We start from the raw sequence: 16,235 nt of genomic DNA, 5'->3' as shown, positions 1-16,235 counted from the left end.
AACATTTCTTGTATTTTCTCAATCCGTGCCTCCATTCTATTTCCAAGATTCTGGATCATCTTTACTATCATTACTCTGAATTCTTTTTCAGGAGGATTGTGTATTTCCTCTTCAGTTATTTGGTTTTGTAGGTTTTTACCTTGCTCCTTCAACTGTGACATATTTTTTTGCCATCTCTCTCTTTTTTTTTTTTAATGAGTGGGATTGTGTTCCTGTTTCACTGGTTGCTTGGCCTGAGGCTTCCAACACTAGAGTTTGTAGGCTGTTGGGTAGAGCTGGGTCTTGGTGCTCAGATGAGGACCTCTGTGAGACCTCACGCCAGTGAATATTCCCTGGGGTCTGAGGTTCTCTGTTAGTCCAGTGGTTCGGACTCAGAGCTCCCACCACAGGAGCTTTGGCCCAACCCCCAGCTCATGAACCAAGATCCTGCAAGCCACATGGGGTGACAAAGAAAGAAAAAAGAGAGAGAACAATAACAAAGTAAAAAATAAAATTAGACTAGGAAACTAATAGATATGTTAGAAAGAATATAAAAATAAGAATATAAATGCATCAACAACCAGAAGGCACAGTAGTACCACAGTAGTAAAAAAGTGGAGGAGGGGAAAAGAAAAAGAAAAAGAAAAAGAAAGCATGGGGGAAAGGCCTTGGCTGTGGAGGGCAGGACCTAAGCAAGGGCAGGGTTTGGGCAGTGGGTGGGGCCTATGCTCAGGACCCACAGGGCTGGAAAAGGCCCTGGGGGCTGTGGGGGGTGGGGCTTAGGCTCAAGGAACAGAAGGGGCCCAGGTGTGCCCCCCACCCCTGGTCTCAGAGGGCAGGGGACCTCACTTGGGAGCCCAGCAGGCTTCCTGGGCCCAAGTGGGTGGGGCAATCACTGTCTGCTCCTCTCCCATGCCTCCCAGGGGACCCCTCCCACCTGCCTCTCCTGATCTCCTGGCCTCCCCCCTATGCCCCCAGGACCAATGTGGCCAGGAGGAGGGGTGGACATTAGAGGGCAGGGGCCTGGCATGGGAGCTCAGCAGGCTCCGGGGCCCGAGTGGGCCACGCGATTGCCATCTGTTCCTCCCCTGTTTTCATGGAGGGTCCCTCCCGCCTGCCTCTCCTGACCTCCTTGGCCTCAGGGGGTGCTGATCCTGTCTGGCCTCCACTTCTCCTCCCCCCTCAGTCCCCACACGTCCTACCGGTTCACTTCTGGGTTCCTCCCATCTCCTTGGGTGTCAGGGCCCCCCACCAGCGGCTGGCAGGTGCCCTAGTTGTGGGGCAATGCTAACTCGGTGTCTTCCCACACCGCCATCTTGACTCTGCCTCACCTCCCCGCATTAATTTTTTAATGCCTATATCAGCTTCCCACAACTCCATTCACTCTTCTCCCAGACCATCTCTCCCCATTGACTGGAATTATTTACATTCTCATTTAGTGGGGATACCTACTAAAGTTAACAAAGTAAAGCAGAATTAGGAAAGTAGGATAAATTAAAAGACAAAATGTTCTAAGCTAAGATAGTACACTTCCAAAGCCAAATAGAAATGACTTTGGGCTCTTCAGACATCTTGAGTTATCTGTACTATCATTCCTTTCCCCTTTATGGGTTATCGAGCATTGGCTGGAATTGCCATTTGGTGTTGAATCATGCACATACGAGCAGACTTAAGCCAAGCAGCATGTACAACTTCCATATGGAGCTGTTACAAAAATTACCTAGCTGATGTTGAAACAGTGAAAGTAAGAGGCCAGTCCTGCTGGAATGGTAGAAGTAATGTAAAGTTAAAAGACCAGAGGATAGAAAAGTTAACCTCCATTTCCTTATTTTTCCTATGTTACTCATTTTTGTCCTATTTTTGAAATAAAAATGCTTGTTGGATATAGATATTTGGGTGAAGTTCGTTAAAAGTTGCATTCTAGCTCCTCAGCCACAAAAAAAGAATGAAATATTGCCATTTGCAGCAACATGGATGGACCTAGAGAATATTATGCTTAGTGAAATAAGTAAAAAAAAAAGTCAGAAAAAAAGAAATGTCAGACAGAGAAAGACAGATATTATATGATATCACTTGCATGTGGAGTCTAAAAAATAATACAAATGAATCCATACACAAAACAGAAACAGACTCACAGACATAGAAAACAAAGTAGTGGTTACCAAAGGGGACAGGGAGGTGGGGGAAGGACAAATTAGAAGTATGGAATTAACAGATACAAACTACTACACATAAAATAGATAAGCAACAAGGATAAGCAACAAACACTGGGAATTATACGCCATATCTTGTAATAACCTATAACGGAATATAATCTGCAAAGAAAAAATCAATCACTATGCTGTACATCCGAAACTAATACAATATTGTAAATCAACTATACTTCAAAAAACAGTTGCATTCTAGAGGGCAAAGCAAGACAGAGCATTTCAGCACGTGTACACATGTTGGCATCTCTCTAAATAGTTGGTCATGGCGAACTAAGCACACGTGTTTGTGCCATGATTAACTTAGCAAACCATTCTTCAGATATCTGTGAAAAGTTCAAAGGCCTTTCCTCAGAGTCTTTTTTAAATAGAAAAGTGAATTTGCGTATTTGAGAAAAATACCTAGGGAGATGTTATGTATTGTCCAAGTAACTTGTTAAGCCTTTTAATAGGATTTTTTCTGGAGACTAGTCGTCATGTTTGGAAAAAATTATACAGGCTTAAAATAAGGTCATGTTCATTCAAGAGGAACTTGGAAACTGGTGTTGCTTGTAAACTTTGGTTATATTCATTCTTACTTCTTTACTCTGGATCTGTTTTAGAAGTTCATAAAGAACATTCTTAGTCAATACCTTTAAGCAGTATCTCAGTTGAACGATTTCATTGCCTAATACTAATTTCATGGGTTTTCTTGATGCTTTTGGTTTCACCTTGCTATTATTAAGGAGAATAAAGAAGAACGTCTAACAGTGGGGTCTGTTTTTTCTATCTATCTTGGTTTCATCCGACCTTACATGGTTATGACAGAAATATCAGGGTTGTCTTTTTTTTTGCATTATCTGTTGACCTTGCTTTTATAGGTAAATAGTATTAGGATTGTGCTGTTGGCAATCAGCTCTTGCTTTTGATCATGCTAAACTGCCTAGTTTATGTGCAGCTGGAGAAGAATGAGAGCTAGCACAATAATGACAAGATGTTTTCTTTACTGACAGGAACAGTGACCCAAAACATTTGATGTTGGATTAATTCCTTTGAAATATTGGTCTCAAGTAGACCACAGGGTTGAGACTTGAAGTTTTTTTAGCACAAGAGAGGAAGTAAACAAGTCAGAAGCACATCATTTCAAACGCCTGACCCATGAGGTGGTCCAGGAAACAGCCTGAAAGGGTGGAAAGAGCAGTGGATGAGGACTCAGGAAACCTGAGGCCAAGCCCTGTTGCTTTCACTAAGAAGCCAGGGGACTTTGGAGAAGTCACTTCCCCTGTCTGAGCTCACGTTTCTCATCTGCAAAGTAGGAACAATGATACACCTCCTGTTTTCTTGTGAGGATAAAATGAAAGAGTTTTGAAAACCAGAAAATACCAGAGACTTGTACTGGATTCTTATTATTGAGAAAGGGTATTGCTATTCTCCTAAGAGAACAAAGAAACTGTTCATTGTTTATTTTTATGTCATATGTAATACATGACTTGTTGTTTAATAACTATAGAATGTTTATATTCCACTAGGATGCCAGCTGGTGGAGTTTACACTGAAGTCAAAACAGATAAGTAAGGAGATGGATCTTACTAGAAGGAAGAGTAGCAGGATTCTTAAGTGTTAATAGTTATGCCTAAATAAGTTTCCATACCCAATTGTTTAGTTAATAATTTATGAAAAGTGATTTGGTTCCTTTGACCTTCTAAATTTTATTTGGATGCACTGTTGTTCCCCAATCCAAGTTCCCTTGTTTGGAAAGCCTATAAGCCATTAACAGCCTTTACAATTCAGTGCAAATTCTAGGTATTATCAATTGGTAATACTCAAGAAGGAACCAAGTCATTTTTGTACTCATCTTTTTTTTTTCAGTGACACAATGTCACCGTGACATTCTCAGCCTCTTAATCACTCAAGTTGGACAATGTCACTGTCTCTACACACTGTGCCTTGCATGTAAACTCTCCATACTTCCACTGAACACCCCATGTCATCTTTCCAAACACCCATATATCTGGGTGTGGCTTTGTACCCTTTCCTTAATTCACTTTAGGCCTAAATACAACAGACCGGTCAGAATGAGAAAAACTTTGAAACTCCATGTCTTGGTTATAGTAAGTAGTCTTAAAGGGTTAGTGACAATTGCGGTTATTTTGGAAGCACCTGAATTGAAGATATTCTTGGATGTATTTTCTAGAACTGCTAGTGGCAACTATTCTGGAATCATTAGCAGACATTGTTGGCAAATTCAGCAGCCAGTTTCAACTCCCTTTTCCATTGCTGCCTGTAGATACTGGAAAGCTAGGTTTGGCCACGTGATTCAGTTCTGGACAATGAGACATAGAGGAAATCTGTTGTAGAACGTGAGGAATGCTTGTAGTTTCCTGATAGCAGCATACATATGACTTCCCCTTTTCATTCTTCCTGCTAAAATGTCTGAAGCTACAGCAGCCTTCTTGTGACCATGAGGTGATAAGACCTCATCACCACCACACGCACATGTGCATACAAACACACACACACACATGTCAAAACTTTGAGTGTAGCAGAGAGATGGAAAGAGCCTAAGTCCATGAGGACATTGTTGAGCTATCTGCCCAATTATGAGGCTGCCTTACTTCATACCTTCTTTTAAATTAACAGTAAATATCCTTGTGGTTTCAGCTAATATTCATCAGGTATTTGTTACTTTCAGCTAAAAGCATTCCTGATGAGTATATAACACAAGCCTGCATGACAGCTTCAGAAAGGTGGAGACACTTTTGCTTATAAATATCCATGACTTCTCTCCCTTGGTTTGCCAAAGAAGCTATACAAATTATACTTTAAGGATGAGTCTGACAAATTTTTTCATTAAACATCATTTTTTTATAAATGTATTTATTTTTTATTTATTTACTTTTGGCTGCATTGGGTCTTTTTTGCTGCACACAGGCTTTCTCTAGTTGCAATGAGCGGGGGCTACTCTTCATTGTGGTGTGCGGGCTTCTCATTGCTGTGGCTTCTCTTGTTGCAGAACATGCACTCTAGGTGCGCAGGCTTCAGTAGTTGTGGCTCACAGGCTCTAGAGCACAGGCCCTATAGTTGTGGTGCACGGGCTTCGTTGCTCCGTGGCACGTGGGATCTTCCCGCATGAGGGATAGAACCCGTGTCCCCTGCATTAGCAGGTGATTCTTAACCACCGTGCCACCAGGGAACTCCAGACATCATTTTTATATCTAAAATTTAAATTGTTCAATGCTAACGGGAAATCCGCCCACCCCAATTTTAAATCCTTATACTTTATTCTCTTTATTCTCTGTTAAATTGTAGCAACATTGCTGTTCTTATTACTCCCATCCACAAAAGGGAGCAAAGTTCTTTTTCTCCAAGTTGGAATAAAAAGCATCCTTAAATTGTTTTTTGAAAAGTAAGCACAAACAGACATCAGGTAGATGACAACAATGGTTACAGCATAAACACCTGCCTCCTAATATATGGTACCAAAATGATTTCTTAAAAAAACAGAAGGCTAGGGCTTCCCTAGTGGCTCAGTGGTTGAGAGTCTGCCTGCCGATGCAGGGGACATGGGTTCGTGACCCGCTCTGGAAAGATCCCACATGCCGCGGAGCGGCTGGGCCCGTGAGCCATGGCCACTGAGCCTGCGCGTCCGGAGCCTGTGCTCCGCAACGGGAGAGGCCACAACAGTGAGAGGCCCGCATACTGCAAAAAAAAGAAAAAAAAAACAAAAAACAAAAAAAACCCAGAAGGCTAAAAGGGAATCTACATGAAAACCATGCCCTTAGCATAACTTGAAGACAGAGAATGTGCCCAAACTTCAAATAACTGTAAGTGAAAAAAGAAAATTCACCAGTTCTTAAAGTGTGATCTCTCACAGTTCTGGCCCATGCGTGGCCTACTGTAAGGCTCTATGGCAAAGAAAGACAGACCAAGAAAAACTTAAAGGGAGACAGAACAGAGAAGTTAGCAAAAGGTCCTATGTTTATTGTAAATCTACTGCCAAAGTCCACACTAAGTCTGAAAATACTAGAAGAAAAAGTTTCTAGGAAGATCAGAGCTTGAACTACAAGGAGGGAACTTCAAATTATACATGATTTCAAGGGGTACACATGGTTTAAAATTTTCAAGCCCTATTTAAAGAAGCAGGCATGAAGTAAAAAGACAGGCATGATATGAAGAAACAGCTTTCAAAACACATAGCTTTGGGGGAAAGAAAAAACACAAGAAGGAAGGGAAAAGAATCATTTTGAAATTGGGTAGTCAAAAGGAATACAAAGGAAAAGCAGGGAAATTTAGGGTCCTGTGAGACAAAAGAGAATGACAAAATGTAAAAACTTCCAAACCCCACCACTACTACAGAATTACCTGGACTTTGCTATACTGACAGAAGAAGGTGCCTGTATTAAGTCAGATTGGTCTACCATAACAAATACCATAGACCGAGTGGCTTCTAAACAACAGGCATTTATTTTCTCACAGTACTAGAGGCTGGAAAGTCCGAGATCAAAGTCTGGCAGGATTCAGCTTCTTGTGAGGGCTCTCTTCCTGGCTTGCAGACAGCTGCCTTCTCACTGTGTCCTCACGTGGCCATTCCTCTGTGCATGCATGGAGAGAGAGAGAGAGAGAGAGAGAGAGAGAGAGATAGATCTTCCTCTTTTTGTAAGGCCACCAATCCTAAAGGATTAGGGCTCTACCCATGACTTCAACTAACCTAATCACCTCTTTAAAGGCCCTACCTTCAAATACAGTTACACTGGGGGTTAGGGCTTCAACACATAAATTTTGAATTATAAATAATTTAGTCCATAGCAGCACCATTAAATTAGAAGTCTTGTAAAACACCCTAATACCATAAAAATGAACAAAGAAATAAAGAAAGCTATGGCAGAATATCAGGAAATAAAATATCATATACATGAACTGAGGATAATATTCCCCTCCAAACAAAACAAGAGAAAACATGAAGCACAAAAACAACTGTATGTCAACCATCAGCCATAACTAAATATACTCTAACAAGCTCTTAAGGCTTTAAAAAACTACGTTGAATCAGAAATTCAAAAACTAAAAGTAGCACTGGACTGAAAACAAGGAGAAATAAAAAGACTTGAATGGACTTTGGAAATAAATGAAAGGAAAAAACCCAGAATTATCTCATAAAAGGAAAATGAATTACAAGGGGTCCAAGGATAGGAGAATAGGTTGAAATGAAAATTTTCAAAGAGGCATTAAAAAATGCAGGGGGGGTGGGGAACCAAGAAGATAAAAATGCCACAAAGAAATAAGTAAAAATGGTCAGAGAGAAGACAGTGGAATGGGAAAAGAGGCAAAGAAGGAATAATATTTGTATTATTGGAGTCCCTGGCAAAGAAAAAGCAAAACTGATCCAGAGCTTAAGATTTAAAACTATAAAACAAGAAGACTTACCAGAAATAGAAAAAGACCTGAATCAACCTATGGGTACCTAGAGAAATTAACAGAGAATGATCAGCTCCACAACATGATCCGATAAAACTATTAGGTTTTGAAAACAAAAATAAAATCTTCAAGGCCTCCAGGCAAAAAGATCAATTAACTTATAAAACAATTAGACTGACATAGACTTTTCAAAACCAACATGCAAAGCAGGGCAACAATGGAGCAGCATTTAGAAAAAAAAGATGAAAGAAAGCATGAACCAAGGAAGATATATCCAACCAGGCTGTCCTTTAAATTTCAAGACTGTAGACAAACAGTTTTCAATATACAAGAACTCAGGGAATTCTGAATTCATCAGCTTACTTTGAGGAATATACTAGGAGATGAACTTCATCCAGTAAGTTATGACTGGGAAACTTCTGCAAAATGACTAATGGTGAGCATATTAAAATATATCTAAGACAAAAAAGGAAGAATGATCGTAGACTATTAATGCACAAGATTATGTGCTGTGACAAAGTAGAAATAATGCAACTAACATTGGGAGGAGGAAGGTGAATGAAAAAGAAAATAGGAAAAGTCAGTGCTATATAGGCACTAGGTATGTGTTAAAGGAATTGGAAAACAAACTAACAAACAAACAGGTAAACCAAATAGTAAAAGGTTAAATAAGAAATTCAGGTATGAATTTTTTTAAAAGAAGTGTAACAACAATGATATATACTAGAATAAAAATACAAACCTTCTTACGTAATAGAAGAAAATTATAAAAAAAGAAAAGAATTTACGTCTTGCAGAGAAAGACACAGAAAATATAGCAAAATAAATAATGATACAATATTAAAGCAGATTTGAGAAAAAACATCAATAATATTAATAAATGAAAATAAGTAACTCAATTAATTCTTTTTTTTTTTTTTTTTTTTTTTTTTTGCCCATGGCATGCGGCTTGCAGGATCTTTGTTCCCTGAGCAGGGACTGAACCCAGGTTCCAGCAGTGAAAGCGCCGTGTCCTAACCACTGGACCACCAGGGAATTCCCCAATTAATTCTTACTTAATTAACACTTTAATTGGCTCACAACAGAAGATCCGAGTATAAGCCATATACAAAGCTAGACCGAAAACAACCCTATTTGGAAAGGCTAAAAATAAAAGGATAGATAAAAGAATTGCAGACAAATGGAAATCAAAATAGATAGTCAGGGCTTCCCTGGTGGCACAGTAGTTGAGAGTCCGCCTACCAATGCAGGGGACATGGGTTCATGCCCTGGTCCAGGAAGATCCCACATGCCGCGGAGCAGCTGGGCCCGTGAGCCATTGCCAGTGAGCCTGTGTGTCCAGAGCCTGTGCTCTGCAACGAGAGAGGCCACAACAGTGAGAGGCCCGTGTACCGCAAAAAAAAAAAAAAAAAAAAAAAAGAGATAGTCATACTGATTATCAGACAAAGTAGATTTTAGGCCACAAAGCATTAAATGTAAAGTAGTAGAAAACTTTTATTCTTTTTTTAATAAATTTATTTATTTTATTTTTGGCTGCATTGGGTCTTCGTTGCTGTGCGTGGGCTTTCTCTAGTTGCGGCGAGCAGGGGCTACTCTTCGTTGCAGTGCACGGGCTTCTCATCGCGGTGGCTTCTCTTGTTGCAGGGCATGGGCTCTAGGCGTGCGGGCTTCAGTAGTTGTGGCTCACAGGCTCTAGAGTGCAGGCTCAGTAGTTGTGGCGCACGGGCTTAGTAGCTCCGTGGCATGTGGGATCTTCCAGGACAAGGGCTCTAACCCGTGTTCCCTGCATTGGCAGGCAGATTCTTAACCTCTGCACCACCAGGGAAGTCCAAAACTTTTATTGTTAGTTTTTTTTTTTTTTTTGCGGTACGCGGGCCTCTCACTGTTGTGGCCTCTCCCATTGCGGAGCACAGGCTCCGGACGCGCAGGCTCAGCGGCCATGGTTCACGGGCCTAGCTGCTCCGCGGCATGTGGGATCTTCCCAGACCAGGGCACGAACCCGTGTCCCCTGCATCGGCAGGCGGACGCGCAACCACTGCACCACCAGGGAAGCCCTCTTGTTAGTTTTTTACTGGCTAGAGTTTTATCAATTTTACTACTCTTTTCAAAGAACCATCTTTTGGTTTCATTGATTTTCTCTACTGTGTTTCTGTTTTCAATGTAACTGATCTCTGTTCTAATCTTTATTATTTACTTCCTTTGCTTTGGGTCTCATTTGCTCTTCTTTATCTAGTTATTGAAGGTGAAATCTCAGGCTACCACTTTTAGATCTTTTTTTCTACTTTATTTATTTAATGTTATAAATTTCCCTCTGGCACTGCATTAACTGTGCCCCACAGATTTTGATATGCTGTATTCTTATTTTTATTCAGTTCAAAATACCTTTTTATTTTTCCCTGAGAATGTATCCTTGACCTATGGGATATTTAGAAATGTGTTGTTTTATTTCCAAATATTGGGTATTTTCCAGATATTTTTTTGTTACTGATTTCTATATAAAAACTGTTATAGTCTAAGAACATACTTTCATTATTTCTACTCCTTTAAATATGTTGTTTTGTCTTATGGCTCAGAATATGGTCCATCATGATGAATAGTCCATGTGCACTTAAAAAGAATGCATATTCTGCTGCTGCTGGGTGGAGCATTCAATTAGTATCAATTAGGCAAAGTTGGTTGATAGTGTTGTTCAGGGTAGCTATATACTTTCTGTTTGTCTGCCTACTTGTTTATCCATTACTGAGAGAGGAATATTGAAGTCCCCAACTCTAAGTATGGGTTTGTCTACTTATCCTTTCAAATTGATTAGTATATTTGCCTCATGTATTTTGAAGTTCTGTTTTTAGGTGCATAAACATTTAATATCGTTATGTCTTCTTGAAGAGTTGACTTTTTTTTTTTTTCCTGTGGTACACGGGCCTCTCACTGTTGTGGCCTCTCCCGTTGTGGAGCACAGGCTCCGGACGCGCAGGCTCAGCGGCCATGGCTCACGGGCCCAGCCGCTCCACGGCATGTGGGATCTTCCCAGACCGGGGCACAAACCTGTGTCCCCTGCATTGGCAGGCGGACTCTGAACCACTGCACCACCAGGGAAGCCCAAGAGTTGACTTTTTATCATTATGTAATGTCTCTTTTTATAATATTCTGAAGTCTACTTTGTCTGAAATTAATATAGCTTCCTTTTAGTTAGTACTTTCATATTATATCTTTCTCCATATTTTAACCTATTCATTTATTTATATTTAAAGTGGGTTTCTTGTAGACATAAGGGTACATATTAATGCTAAAAGTCATAATTCACAATAAAGATATGTCATTTATGAATATTTATGCACCAAGTAACACATCAACCACCTTCGTGAAGCAAAAACTACAGGAGATGACACTAATAATGGGAGAGATTGATAAACCACTCCCAGTACAGAAAAAGATGAAGTGGAAAAAAATAAGTAGGTAGAAAGAAGATCTAAATAACATAATCAATTGGGTGGATTTTACATTGAATTCCATTATAATAGCAAATACACATTCTCTCAATAAACCATGGCACAGGCACTATATTGATCAATACTGGAAAATAAAGAAAATATCAGTAGCTTCTATAAAATAAAAATATTACAAGCAACACTCTCTAATCATAATGTAATTAAAGTAGACATTGTTAACAAAACAAAAAATAGAAAATGCTTTTCGATCTGAAATTAAGAAAACCTCCTATTGGGGCTTCCCTGGTGGTGCAGTGGTTGAGAGTCCGCCTGCCGATGCAGGGGACACGGGTTCGTGCCCCGGTCCGGGAAGATCCCGCATGCCGTGGAGCTGCTGGGCCTGTGAGCCATGGCTGCTGAGCCTGCGCATCCGGAGCCTGTGCTCCGCAGCGGGAGAGGCCACAGCAGTGAGAGACCCGTGCACCGCAAAAAAAAAAAAAAAAGAAAAGAAAAAAAAGAAAACCTCCTATTAAACAACTCGAGTGAAATAGACAATATAAGCTGACATTACAGAACTAAAATTAAAAAATAACTACATTGAAAACACTACATATCAGAATCTATGGAATGCATTCAAAGTAGTGATCAGAGAATAATTCACTGCATTATACACTTTAATGAATAAAAATGAGACAGAGTAATATTCCATTGTATATATACACCACATCTTCTTTATCCATTCGTCTGTCTATGGGCATTCAGGTTGTTTCCATGACCTAGCTATTGTAAATAGTGCTGCAATGAACATTGGGGTGCATGTGTCTTTTTGAATTATGGTTTTCTCTGAGTATATGCCCAGGAGGGGGATCAGCATGGCCTCTTTGGAGCAGCAATCCCCAGGAGGTCAGGTGATTAGGCAAAAGTTTCCCAGGTCAAGGCCTCTGCTGTCTCTTCCCCTGTGGAACAACTGGCCTACCTGTACCTCTCATGTCCATCCCTGAAACTTTCAGTTATAAGATGAATACATTCTGGGGATCTAGTGTACAGGGAATGTATAGTATCTAATATGCAGATCTAATGGTAACCATAGTTAATAATATCATATTGTATACTTGAAATTTGCTAAGAAAGTAGATCTTAAGTGTTCTCACCACACACACACACACACACACACACACACACACACGCACAAAATGGCAACTATGGGAGGTTATGGCTGTGCTAATTAGCTTGATTGTGGTAATCATTTCATGATACATATGCATATCAGACCATCACACCTTGAATATATACAAATTTTGTCAATTACACCTCAATAAAGCTGCAAAAAAGAATAATTCAAAGCTTGAGGGGCTTATCAGTGCATTTTACTTTCTGAAAATAGAAAGGCAGAAGCAGCCAGAAGTTTACCTTAGGCAGTCTTTTCATTTCTTCTAACACCATTGCTCATGATTTGATTGTTAGCAACTTTATAGAAAAATACAGGTTCACATCATACTAAGAACCAGGAAGCTTTAAACAAAGACACTGACTTAAAACGCTTCTAAAAGTTTCAGTATGAAAATCAGTGATCTGAACCCCCTCCAAAAAAATGATTACTGCATAAAAAGAAGTTTAAAGTTTTTTTTGTTTGTTTTGTTCTGTTTTTTTTTTTTTTTTGGCTGTGTGGTGTGTCTTGTGGGATCTTAGTTCCCCGACCAGGGATTGAACCCACGCCCTCAGCAGTGAAAGTGCGGAGTCCTAACCACTGGACCGCCAGGGAACTCCCAGTTTAAACTTCTTAATATTATTCTGACAGCATCAAAACTTGCAATTTATTAACCAGCCTCTGGGACCCATGGCATGTGTGCCCATTTGCCAGACAAACAAAAACAAAAAAACTGAAAAGGAAGGAAAACCCTACAAGCACAGCCAGTGCACTTAGCACTGCTGATCTCAGCTGATGGAGAAGGCTCTGAGACAGCAGCCCTAGGGATGATGAGAGCGCGCACTTATATAGGGCTTTTTACCATTTACAAAGCACTTTCATACGCATTAGGTTCCCTCTCTGGCTGCTGGGAAAATGCTTGACTTCCCTCTGGAATCCAGCCCTTCGAACCTGCAGAGTGGGCTCCGGGAAGAGACTCTTTTCAGCCATGCTGCGGAATGGGTTTATGAGGGCAGCCCACGGACAGGGCTCTGAGCTCCAGGAAGCAGATTTGTCAGTCACTGGATCAGGGATGGAGATGATGGATCTGGGTAGTCGTGGGGACTCTTCACTTTACCTCCCTCATCATTATCAATGCATAGTCTGCATTTGGTCGTGGACTGCGGGGTTGTGTAAAGGGACTTCAAATCAAGGAGCCACGCAATGTCAGAGCTGGAGTGTTTCCAACCCCCTGAGTTTATAGACAAGGGAACGGAGCCCTTGAGAAGTTAGGAGAGAGCCACAGATTCGCAGTCCCCCAGCTGCACAGTCTTGCGCAGGAGAGAATTCCCCATCGACGCCTCCCAGCCCACCACCATGCACACCCACAAGGTCGACTAAGGAGGTATCTCAGCCCTAGATTTCTAATCTCCAGGAAAAAGACCCATCTGAGTCTCCTTAAACGATGAAGCAAGAATTACTCCACCATCTTCTTGCTTCCTGTTGCCTATCTGACTGACTTTCTTTAACGTGAGGGCAAGGGTCAGCCAAACTGCCTTCCCCCAATTCAGCCACAGTTGAGATCAGGGAAATTGCACCATGACAGTTTTTTTTTTTTTAATCCAACAGTAAACTGATGCCACTGCAGTCCCAGACTCCCAGGGTGTTATAGTTCACTGGAGTGGCCTCAGGAGTATAAACAGTAACGTGGTTTATACGCAGAACAAGCCCTGGGCTTGGTGTCTAGATGACCGTGGCCCGACCTCAGCTACTCAGCTCTGTGACCTTGTGATCTTGGCAAAGTCACTTAACCTGTTTCCTCAACTGTCAAACTGAGATAATGATCCCTTCCTTGCTTACTTTCCCTGGGCTACAGTGAGTTGAAACCATTTGTGAAGACAGAATGGAGGCTCTGGGGCAGCTCGGATTAGTACATGCGCTTTGGCAGCAAACAAACTTGGGGGCAACACCTGGCTATGGCACTGGTGAGCTCTGTGACTCTGGGCAAGTGCTCAGCCTCTTAGAGCCTCAGTTTCCAGTTGCAAAATAGGTATAATACTAGTACCTACCTCAGAGAATCATGGTGAGGTGTGACATAATGTTTGTAAAATGCTGAGCACCCTGTCTGACAAGTAAAAAGACTCAGTCAATGTTGTCTCTGTTTATTGTTATGCTAAATATGTACAAGGAATCATAGCAATGCACCATTTAAAATCAGAATAGCATCATCTTCAAGTACTGTAAAGGTAGTTAAGCAGTGACTGACATAAAATTATATGGTCTTTCTCCCTCACACCATACACAAGATAAACTCAAAATGGCTTAAAGACTTAAATATAAGACATAACACCATAAAACTCCTAGAAGAGAACCATAGGCAAAACATTCTCTGACATAGATCTTACCAGTGTTTTCTTAGGTCAGTCTCCCAAGGCAATAGAAATAAAAGCAAAAATAAACAAATGGGACCTAATCAAACTTACAAGCTTCTGCACAGCAAAGGAAACCATAAACAAAACGAAAAGATAGCCTACTGACTGGAAGAAAATATTTGCAAACGATGCAACCGACAAGGGATTAATTTCCAAAATATACAAACAGCTCATACAGCTCAATGACAAAAAACAAACAAACAAACCAAACCAAACAAGCCAATCAAAAAATGGGCAGAAGACCTAAATAGGCATTTCTCCAAAGAAGACATGCAGATGGCCAACAGGCACATGAAAAGATGCTCAACATCACTAATTATTAGAGAAATGCAAATCAAAACTGCAGTGAGGTATCACCTCACATCAATCAGAATAACCATCATCAAAAAGTCTACAAATAAATGCTGGAGAGAGTGTGGAGAAAAGGAAACCTTCCTACACTGTAAACTGGGGAAGCCACTATGTAGAATAGTATGGATGTTCCTCAAGAATCTAAAAACAGAACTAGCATATGACCCAGCAATCCCACTCCTGGGCATATACCCAGAGAAAAACATAATACAAAAAGACACATGCACCCCAATGTTCACAGCAGCACTATTTACAATAACCAAGACATGGAAGCAACCTAAATGTCCACCGACAGATGAATGGATAAAGAAGATGTGGTACATATAAACAATGGAATACTACTCAGCCATAAAAAGAATGAAATAATGCCATTTGCAGCAACGTGGATGGACCTAGAGATTATCATACCAAGTGAAGTAAGTCAGACAGAGAAAGACAAACATATGATATCACTTATATGTAGACTCTAAAGAAATCATACAAATGAACTTATTTACAAAACAGAAACAGACTCACAGACATAGAAAATGAATTTATGGTTACCAAAGGAGAAAGGGGGAGGGGGAGAGATAAATTGGGAGTTTGGGATTAGCAGATACAAACTATCAATACTATGTATAAAATAGATTAACAACAAGGTCCTACTGTATGGCACAGGGAACTATATTCAATATCCTATAATAAACTGTCATGGAAAGAATATGAAAAAGAATATATATATTCTGAATCACTTCGCTGTACCCCAGGAACTAACACAACATTGTAAATCAACTATACTTCAATAAAAAAAATTATCTAGATTATATGGCGTTTGATATTTAGGACCCAATAGGAACCCAGGAACTTTGGAAGATCTCTGAAATGGAGATCTGATTATTTTGGATCTCTCACCAAGGGAGATTGGTGAGATGTGAGGGGGGCCCCAACAGAGAACATGGGAGAAGCCAACAGAGAGAGGAAGGTCAAAGGGGAGAGGTTCCAACTTCTGAAATACTGGGTTGAGCTGAGGCTTGTGTTGTTAGATCAGAGAGGGGCTTTTCCAGGCAATAATCAGAAAACTCAAGAGTAGAGACTTTCAGTTGTGATACATGATTGAGATCCAAAGGACAAAGTGGTAGAACCAGAAGTTGTGAAAAAAAATTACATGTGGCTATTCATGAGATTCATTCCTCAGTTCAGAGAATTGTCCTGATTCAATTTGAAATCAACTTCTGGGATTGCCACCTTCATGGAGGCTGGTTGGATAGACCCTGAAAGGGCCTGCTACGTGTCAGATCTTGCACGAGGCTATGATTACAAAGACTCAGGCCCTACCCTCATG

Source organism: Mesoplodon densirostris, chromosome X (assembly GCF_025265405.1).
Source record: "Mesoplodon densirostris isolate mMesDen1 chromosome X, mMesDen1 primary haplotype, whole genome shotgun sequence".
In the NCBI taxonomy this organism is placed as follows: domain Eukaryota; kingdom Metazoa; phylum Chordata; class Mammalia; order Artiodactyla; family Ziphiidae; genus Mesoplodon; species Mesoplodon densirostris.
Note: the sequence above shows the minus strand (reverse complement) of the source record.